Source organism: Clarias gariepinus, chromosome 4 (assembly GCF_024256425.1).
Source record: "Clarias gariepinus isolate MV-2021 ecotype Netherlands chromosome 4, CGAR_prim_01v2, whole genome shotgun sequence".
Taxonomy (NCBI): Eukaryota; Metazoa; Chordata; class Actinopteri; order Siluriformes; family Clariidae; genus Clarias; species Clarias gariepinus.
In genome coordinates, this window is record NC_071103.1 from 42,251,713 (window position 1) to 42,261,727 (window position 10,015).

Here is a 10,015-nt window from a genome sequence, read left to right on the forward strand (position 1 = left end):
TTCGATTAAATTATCCCCACTCCTTCTTAGTATGTTTGAACTTTCTTTATCTCAAGGAACTTTGTCAAAGTCCCTTAGTGAAGCACTGATCACTCTTTTACTGAAGCCCCAAAAAGATCTAACAAAATGCAGCTCATATCGACCAATTTCTCTGTTAAACGCGGATATCAAAATTTTTGCTAAATTATTGGCAATTCGATTGGAGTCTCCTTTAGTTAATATCATCTTAGTTAACCAGACTGGTTTTATAAAAGGTCGGCACATATTTTCTAACATCCGTCGCCTTTTAAATGTCATTACACTCCCTCATCCCAAGACCCCCTCATCCCAAGACACCAATTGTAGCATCATTAGATGCCGAAAAGGCATTTGATCGGGTGTAGTGGGATTACCTTTTTTTTTGCTATGGATAGGTTTGGCCCTTTAAGTCCCCTTTTGTTTACAATTGCAATTGAGCCATTATCGTTAGCATTAAAATCTATATCCTATTTCCATGGCATAGTTAGGTGGGGTGTTGAACATAAGCTCTCATTATATGCTGATGACCTGCTTCTTTACATTTCAAATCCTTTATCATGCATCGATGACATTATCAAAGTTTTGCACAATTTTAGGACCTTTTCTGGCTAAGCAGAATATCTCCAAAAGTGAATGTATGCCTGTTAACTCACTCGCCAGACATATGCCTGACTACATGCACCCCTTCTGCATGGCAAGATCTAAGTTTAAATATCTAGGCATCAATATCTGGCTGAAGATCTCGTCACATGGATGCCCCGTGTGTCTCTCTGGGATGCGTCTGGTGTCTGGGAATGATTCTCTCTACCTAGAAAATGGTTCTGGCCTTGACTGGTGTTGGCAACTGTTTCTCTGGGGACTTGACAGTTCGATAGTTCATGACTGGAACTTCTTACAAGTCTACCTGGGTCTTCAATAACTACCTGGACTCCATATTAACATCAGTTAACATCAGCTATTATAGCTGAACTGCCTCCCACCCTACACACTGTAAAAATGCAGATCATTTACTGCTTTCTGTTATCACCCAGATGAGGATGGGTTCCCTGTTGAGTCTGGTTCCTCTCAAGGTTTCTTCCTATTACCATCTCTGGGAGTTTTTCCTTGCCACTGTCGCCGTCGTCCTAGGCTTGCTCATCAGGGACAATCATATCATTTTGATTCATACACATTCACATTTCATACAAACTTAGTTCTTTTGATTGTATAAAGCTGCTTTGTGATGATGTAAATCGTTAAAAGCGCAATATATAAATAAAATTGAATTGAATTGAATATTCAACATCTCTTTATCTCAGTCGGTGATCCCCACATGCTTCAAAGAGTCCATCATTGTTCCTGTCCCAAAGAAACCTCATCCTGCTTCCCTCAATAACTATCGCCCTGTAGCCCTCACCTCAGTAGTGATGAAGTGCTTTGAACGCCTGGTCAGAGACTTCATCATCTCTTTACTACCAGACACACTCGACCCACTACAGTTCGCTTATTGTCCAAACCGTTCCACGGACGATGCAATCTCTCATCTCCTCCATACATCTCTCACTCACTGGGACTCAGCTCATCAATGTGTCAGTGGATCTCCAATTTTCTGACTGGCAGACCACAGGCAGTAAGGATGGGCGGACATGTCTCAGCCTCCCTCACTCTCAGCACTGGAGCCCCCCAGGGTTGTGTTCTGAGCCCCCTGCTGTACTCTCTGTACACCCACGACTGCGTGGCCACTACCAGCTCCACCACCATCATCAAGTTTGCTGACGACACTGTTGTGGTGGGCCTGATCACGAACAACGATGATGCGCCTACCTGGTGGGAGGTTGGAAATCTGGAGAACTGGTGCCAGAGAAACAATCTCCTCCTGAACGTCAGTAAGACAAAGGAGCTGATGGTGGACTTCAGTACAAAGCAGGTGAGGAACTACCAGACCCCCGTCATCAACAGGAGCCCAGTGGAGAGAGTGGACAGCTTCAGATACCTCGGTGTTCACATCACGCAGGACCTGTCATGGTCCTGTCACATCGACACCGTGGTAAAAAAGGCCCGGCAGCGTCTCTACCACCTCAGACGCTTGAGAGACTTTAGACTGCCCTCCAAGGTGCTCAGGAATTTCTACTCCTGCACCATAGAGAGCATCCTGATGGGAAATATCACGACCTGGTTCGGGAACAGCACCATGCAGGACAGACGAGCTCTACAGAGGGTGGTGCGATCAGCTGAGCGCATCATCCGCATCGAGCTGCCTGACCTGCACTCGATCTACAGCAAGCAGTGCTTGACCAAGGCCAGGAAGATCGTGAAGGACCTCAGCCACCCCAATAACGGACTGTTTACTCTGTTGCGGTCTGGGAAGCGATTCCGCTCCTTGAAGGCCAACACAGAGAGACTAAGGAGGAGCTTCTTCCCGCAGGCGATAAGGTCTCTCAACCACAACCACACCACTATGCAGAACTAACACAATCTTTTCATAATTGATCAAGTCTATCAATCTTTTTACATCCATGAACACTATGGACAATTACACGCTCACCTTCCTTCATATCTACACTACATGTTGTACGTTTACATCCTGGACCATTGCACAAAGACACTTTAATAACTTTGCATACCTACCTTCACAACTACACTACATGTTTACGTTTGCATCCTGGACCAGTGCACAAAGACACTTTAATAACCTCTGCACAAAGACACTTTGTTCTATGCATATTTGCACACCCAGTACAGTATATTTCAATTTGTACAGTATATTTCTATTTTTATTCACATCATATTTCTACGTACAGTATATTTCTATTTTTATGCACATCATATTTCTATTTTTATTTTTAGTTCTATTTCTCCTAGCACATTTCTATTTTTATTTTTAGTTCTATTTTTTCCTAGTTTAATTAAATTTTTCATTTAATTTCTATCGTATTCTTTTATTTATATTTATTTCTTATTTGTAAACTTTAATTCTCTTTTAGGGTCAATGGCAGTCGTATAATAAAATAAAATTTGAATTTGTTTCAGAGTCCAATATGAAATAATCATGCTTTCCTCCCAGCAAAACTAGACTCTGCTTTCAAACAGTGGCAAGATAAGGGAATTTCTCGGTTCAGTGATCTTTATATTGATGGTATTTTTGCAAGTTTTCATGATTTGCGTTCCAAATTTACTCTTAATTCAGTTGACCTTTTCCGTTATTTTCAGATACGTCATTTCGTTATTGCCCAAAGCTCATCTTTTCCAAACATCCCTTCAAAGTCTCTTGTGGACTCTTTGTTAGAAGTACCATCCCATCTACAAGGTCTTGTTTCAAGAATATATACAATTCTAATGTCTTTAAAAAACTGCAAGAACAGACAAGATCAGAAGCAGGTGGGAGAGCGAGCTTAGTATGCAATTTTCAGAGGAATTTCGGAGGAATGCCCTCTATAGATTGAACGGTAGTACTACTTGTGCCTGACTGAGTTTAATACAGTTTAAGGTATTGTACCGTATGCACTTAAGCAGAACACGGATTGCCTCCTTTAATCCTGCTTTTGACAAGACCTGTATTAGGTGTCATACAGGTGAAGCAGACTTGACTCACATGTTTTGGGCATGCCCCACACTTACTGCTTACTGGTCAACTATATTATACTTTCCAAAGTGTGTGAAGCACCACTAAAGCCATGTGCAGAATTTGCAATATTTGGTGTTCCAGGTGATGAATCAAATTTGACTAAAAGACAACTAAATATCATTGCCTTTGCATCCTTATTGGCTCACAGACAAATTGTATTACATTGGAAATCTACAAATCCACCTAAAGTATTACAATGGCTCCGGGATCTGATGTTATACCTACATCTAGAAAATATTAAATATTCAATTAGAGGTTCCCATAAATTCTCTTATGTCTGGCAACCCTTATTATCATATTTTACTGCCATAAAGGTACTTCCTTGACATTGTAATATTCCTGATTATGGTATCCAGTTTAATTTATCTATTCATGTATCTATTCATTTATTTATTTTATTTTAACTTTTTCCATTTGTAATTATTTCTATTTATTTATTTATTTTTTTTTTTCATTGTTATTCAACTATTGCATATCCATCTTTGTTATATTCTAATCAATGTCATCATTAATATTAGGCAGTATGTTCGGGGTTGGTTGGGGAGTGTTTAAGAATGTAAAAAATACAGTCTATGTACAAATAATAGCATTTGTCATTGGATAAAAAAAAAAAAGAACAGCATGTCTGTTTTGAGCAGACACAAACACACACACACACACACACACACACACACACAAGGGTCAGGGTTCGTTTGTAGATTGTTAGATGAGTAGTGAGATTAGTATAAGTTACAGAGGGAGACATTACAGATAAATGTGTGAGAAACCTAGAGAAACACACACACACACACACACACACACACACACTGTGACAGATTCATTAAATAGCAGCGACTCTTTTGTCAAAGTTAGGATTCTGGTCCTTAGCCAGTGATGTCATTATAGCAAAGACCTCTCTGTCTCTCTCTGTCTTTCTCTCTATTGTCTCTCTCCCTCTCTTTCTCTCTCTCCCTCTCTCTCTCTTTCTCTCTCACTCTGTCTCTGCGCATGCGCAGTGCGGCAGGGAAGCAAGTGTGGCGTGTAGAGTGCGTGAGAGCGATTGGCGTTTTTTTCAATTTTCTTTTTGTGCATTTTTACTTTCACCATTTATTACATCTTTTGGATTTATTTATTTATATATATATATATATATATAAGTCTGAGTATTTCACAATCTGCTCAGTTACTGGGATTTTCACGCACAACTATTTCTAGTGTTTACAAAGAATGGTGTGAAAAGGGAAAAACATGCAGTATACGGCAGTCCTGTGGGCAAAAATGCCTTGTTGATGCTAGAGGTCAGAGGAGAATGGGCCGACTGATTCAAGCTGATAGAAGAGCAACTTTGACTGAAAAAAACACTCGTTACAACCGAGGTATGCAGCAAAGCATTTGTGAAGCCACAACACGCACAAACTTGAGGCACATGGGCTACAACAGCAGAAGACCCCACTGGGTACCACTCATCTCCACTACAAATAGAAAAAAGAGGCTACAATTTGCACGAGCTCACCAAAATTGGACAGTTGAAAACTGGAAAAATGTTGCCTGGTCTGATGAGTCTCGATTTCTGTTGAGACGTTCAAATGGTAGAGTCAGAATTTGGCGTGAACAGAATGAGAACATGGATCCATCATGCCTTGTTACCACTGTACAGGCTGGTGGTGGTGGTGTAATGGTGTGGGGGATGTTTTCTTGGCACACTTTGGGCCCCTTACTGCCAATTGGGCATCGTTTAAATGCCACGGGCTACCTGAGCATTGTTTCTGACCATGTCCATCCCTTTATGACCACCATGTACCCATCCTCTGATGGCTACTTCCAGCAGGATAATGCACCATGTCACAAAGCTCGAATCATTTCAAATTGGTTTCTCGAACATGACAATGAGTTCACTGTACTAAAATGGCCCCCACAGTCACCAGATCCCAACCCAATAGAGCATCTTTGGGATGTGGTGGAACGGGAGCTTCGTGCCCTGGATGTGCATCCCACAAATCTCCATCAACTGCAAAATGCTATTCTATCAATATGGGCCAACATTTCTAAAGTATGCTTTCAGCACCTTGTTGAATCAAAGCCACATAGAATTAGGGCAGTTCGGAAGGTGAAAGGGGGTCAAACACCGTATTAGTGTGGTGTTCCTAATAATCCTTAAGGTAAGTGTGTATATATTCAAGATTCAAGATTCAAATAACTTTATTAATCCCAGAGGGAAATTGCTTATTGCATATATATATATATATATATATATATATATATATATATATTAGTGTGTGTGTTGCTGGAGCATGGCGGCTCCGGACACACAGTGGTTTGAGTGTTTGAGAGTTTAATTTGCCGGCATAGTGTGAGAGTGTGGTGTGCTTGGTGAGTTTGGAGGAGTGTGTGTTCGCGGTTGGTCATGTCGGGGACACGGGAACATCATCTCTGCTTCCCAAATGAACAGTGCTATTGTCGTCTCTGATAATAATGTTGAAAAAGCGATCAAACTTGTCTAAAACGAAATCACAGTTAATAATGAGCACATTCTGGTTTCTCCCCTGAGCTCTGAGAAGGTGTAGAAGAACTAAACGCTTTTTTCAAATTCAGAGTTGAAAACTTTGATTACAACATATTCGACTCCTCAGACACCGACATTAAATCTTTTAAATGTGGTGCAATGGGACATCTTGTCCGTGCCTGTCCTAAAAAACAGAGTGATCCCGATGCTCCTGAGAGACTGGGTCAAGACGTGACTGTGCCGGCTGTGGCCATTCCCCCTGCGACTACGGCTCAGCTGTCTGCTGAGGGACCCGGAAATACTGCCGAACCAGTGCCCAAAGAAAACGAATCCCAAGCCTAGCCCGTAACCCAAGAGTCAGTTAAAGTAACATCGACACCAAAAGCAACATGCTCAGCTAAACTGGACCAAGGGAAACCCAGAGCTACCCAACCGGCACCGGAGAGGCCCAACACGGCTGATAAGGTCACAGAGGGCTCTGGTGCAGTGCTGGAGTTACCTGTCCTCTTAGTGATGGGTACAAGGGCGAGGAGACGCCAGCTGGAAGCAGCAGCCACTGAACTGTCGCAGGGGGATGAGGCGGACATAGAGATGGGAAAGGAAGCCCTCTTCAAAACACCCAAGGAAAAAAGGCTGCAAAGGAGGAGGAAAAAACTTCCCAAAAAGGGCACCGAAACAGAATCAGACAGTGACGGATACATATCAGACTCTGTGATGATTCTCACAGTCAGTGCCAGTCATATACAGCAAGGAGTCCATACACAGCTTCGTAGAAAAGACAAAAGAAGGCTCAAAAAACAAACTAGAAGATCACTTTCCAAACAAGAGACAGTTCATTCATGACTACAGAAAATGTCTAGGGTTACTTTGCTGTAGCCCTGTTGCCGGTTGTGAAGCATGTGTGTATCAAACACGCCAAATTTTGGCATATATAACCTCGGTCAGGTGACGTCATCTGATGAAGCGCACCTGCAGGTTATAAATAGGAGTGAACCAGAACATTCCTTAGATAAATTTTGTCCAGTTATATGTACAATATATATACTTGCACAATATTAATACTACTGTATTTATTCATATGCATATTTATTCTTATAATTGTACACCACTATTGCTTGTGTAGCTTGCACATAAGAATTTCACTCACATGTACTGTACCAGCGTACCAGTAACGTGATGTGACAATAAAAGTGATTTGATTTGATTTGTCTCCCTGTAGAGTTCTATAAATGTTCTGATCAGTAATAGGACAGGATGTAGTAGAGGTGTTGCAGGACAGCGTAAAAGGAGGAAAGGTCCCAGTGAGCTGTCCTGACCTTACTGCCAAAAAAGGGAGACCTGACGCACCTGGGAAACTGGCGCCCGGTATCACTGCTGTGCACTGACTACAAACTACTCTCAAAAGCATTAGCCTCAAGACTGACAAAGGTACTGGAGCAGATCATTCATCGCGACCAGACGTACTGCGTGCCTGGTAGGTCTATCTTTGATAACATACATTTAATTCGTGATATTTTGGATGTCTCTAGACTTTTGGATTTAAAGACTGGTCTTATTTTGCTGGACCAGGAAAAGGCTTTTGACCAGGTTGAACATATATACTTGTGGAAGATGCTGGAAAGCTTTGGGTTCAAAACATTGTATACGGACATTGAGAGTGTACCTTTTAAAGTACACAGAGGCATTAGACAGGGCTGCTCTCTATCAGGCATGCCATATTCTTTAGCAATCGAACCTCTTTTATACAAACTGAGAGATCAGCTTTCTGGTTTTAATATACCTCCTTTTAATATTTTAACCTGTCTTTCAGCTTATGCCGACGATCTGGCAGTAATGATGAACACACAAACATGTGATTTTTTTAAACTAAGATTTTATTATCTGCTAAAATCAACTGGACAAAAAGTGAGGCCATTTTAGTAGGAGAATGGGGAGGCGAGCAGCCCACACTACCAGGGGGTTTAATGTTGAAAAAGAGCGTTTTTTAATACTTGGGTGTCTATCTGGGTAGTTAAACAAAAACTGGGAGGGTACTCTTGAAGGCATAAAAGGCAGACTAAGCAGATGGAAGTGGTTGGTCCTAAAAATGTCTTACAGAGAACGAGTGCTAGTCATCAACAACCAGCATCGTCCCTGTGGCATAAACTGGCATGTATGGACCCACCACCAAACCTGCTAGCAAGCATACAGGCCCTACTGGTAGATTTCTTCTGGGACAAACTGCACTGGATACCACAAAGCCTTCTTCATCTGCCTAAAGAGTACGGAGGACAGAGCCTGGTGCAGCTAGCCAGCAGAACTGCCACCTGCAGGTTATCCAGAGACTCCTCACCGGAGCTAGTGACAAAGGATGAAGAGCAGCGGCCTTCACACTTCTACGCACGGTGGGAGGATTCGGACAGAACTCTGTTTTTAATGGTCCCAAGGGCACTAGACACTACTGGACTACCAGTTTTTTATCAGAGACTTTTTAAAATTTGGAACTTTTTTAAAACACAAGCCAAAGGAAACAGAACCTTACACTGGCTGCTGTTAGACCCCCTAGTCTGTGGAAGGCATCTAGACATTTTTAGCGAAACCACTCCAGCACTATCCAAGACCCTGGTCTCCGCAGGGATCATGACACTCTGGTAGCTGGTAAACATCACTGGAACAGACCTGTCTCAAGCAGAGGACTTGGCAGCACACATGGGACTGCAGTCTCAACGGGTCGCCAACCAACTCCTGCATGGATGGAGAACCACCCTAACATCGGAGAAACGAGTTCAGCCGATGGAATATACAAGAAACGAGACCAGCTCTACAGAAGAGGAACCCTTTCCACAGCTGATCATAATTCCAGACCTAGAGGGATACGGCGGCCCCGTCCTGGAGCACAAGGGTGAGGACGAGATGAACTTTGAGACAGTGTCTGATAAGGTTCTGTACAAAGCTTGCGTGAAGGTCTTAAACAAGAAAAAATTGAATGGGAGGGTGGACACCCCATGGCGCACTGAACTGGGTTTTAATAATGATATTAAACCAGAGTGGAGAGCACTGTATAAACCACCATTAACCAAAAAATTTGCTGACCTCCAATGGAGGATTTTACACGGAATTGTCTCTGTGAACTCTTTTATCTCTATTTTAAATCCAGAAATAACACAAGAATGCCCCTTTTGTTCACAGAGAGAAACTGTTTTTCATGCTTTTATACATTGTTCCAGATTGTCGCCCTTGTTTAACCTTTTAAAATGCATTTTTTTACCACTGCATGTAGATTTTAATCACCAGTTTTTTATTCTTGGTTTTAAATATGTCCGGAGAAAGAGTTTTAAATGCCAGCTTATTAATTTCACCATTGGTCAAGCCAAAATGGCAATATATATAAGCAGAAAAAATAAGCAGGCACAAAGTACAGACTGTGACCCCCAAAAGATCTTCTCCAGACTTATTAAATCAAGAATCTTAATTGATTTTAATTTCTACAAGAACATGAAAGACATGGACATGTTTAAAACAATATGGTGTTGTGGAGAGACCCTGTGCTCATTAAAAGATGACAAATTTTACCAAACTTAAACTAAAAAAACCCCACAATAACTATATATGTCTAAAAGAATAACTAAAATGTCTAAAAAAATTCTTATTTATTTTTTATTATTTTTCCTCATTTTTATTTAACCTCTATTTTTATACAACAAAATTTTCAAAATAAAGTATTGTAAAAAGTCTCTGTCTCTCTCTCTTTCTCTCCGTCTCTCTCTCTCTCTCTCTGTCTTTCTCTCTGTGTCTCTCTGTCTCTCTCTCTGTCTTTCTCTCTGTGTCTCTCTCTCTGTCTTTCTCTCTTTTCCTCTCTCTCTGTCTCTTTCTCTGTCTTTCTCTCTGTGTGTCTCTCTTTCCCTCTCTCTCTGTCTTTCTCTCTCTTTACC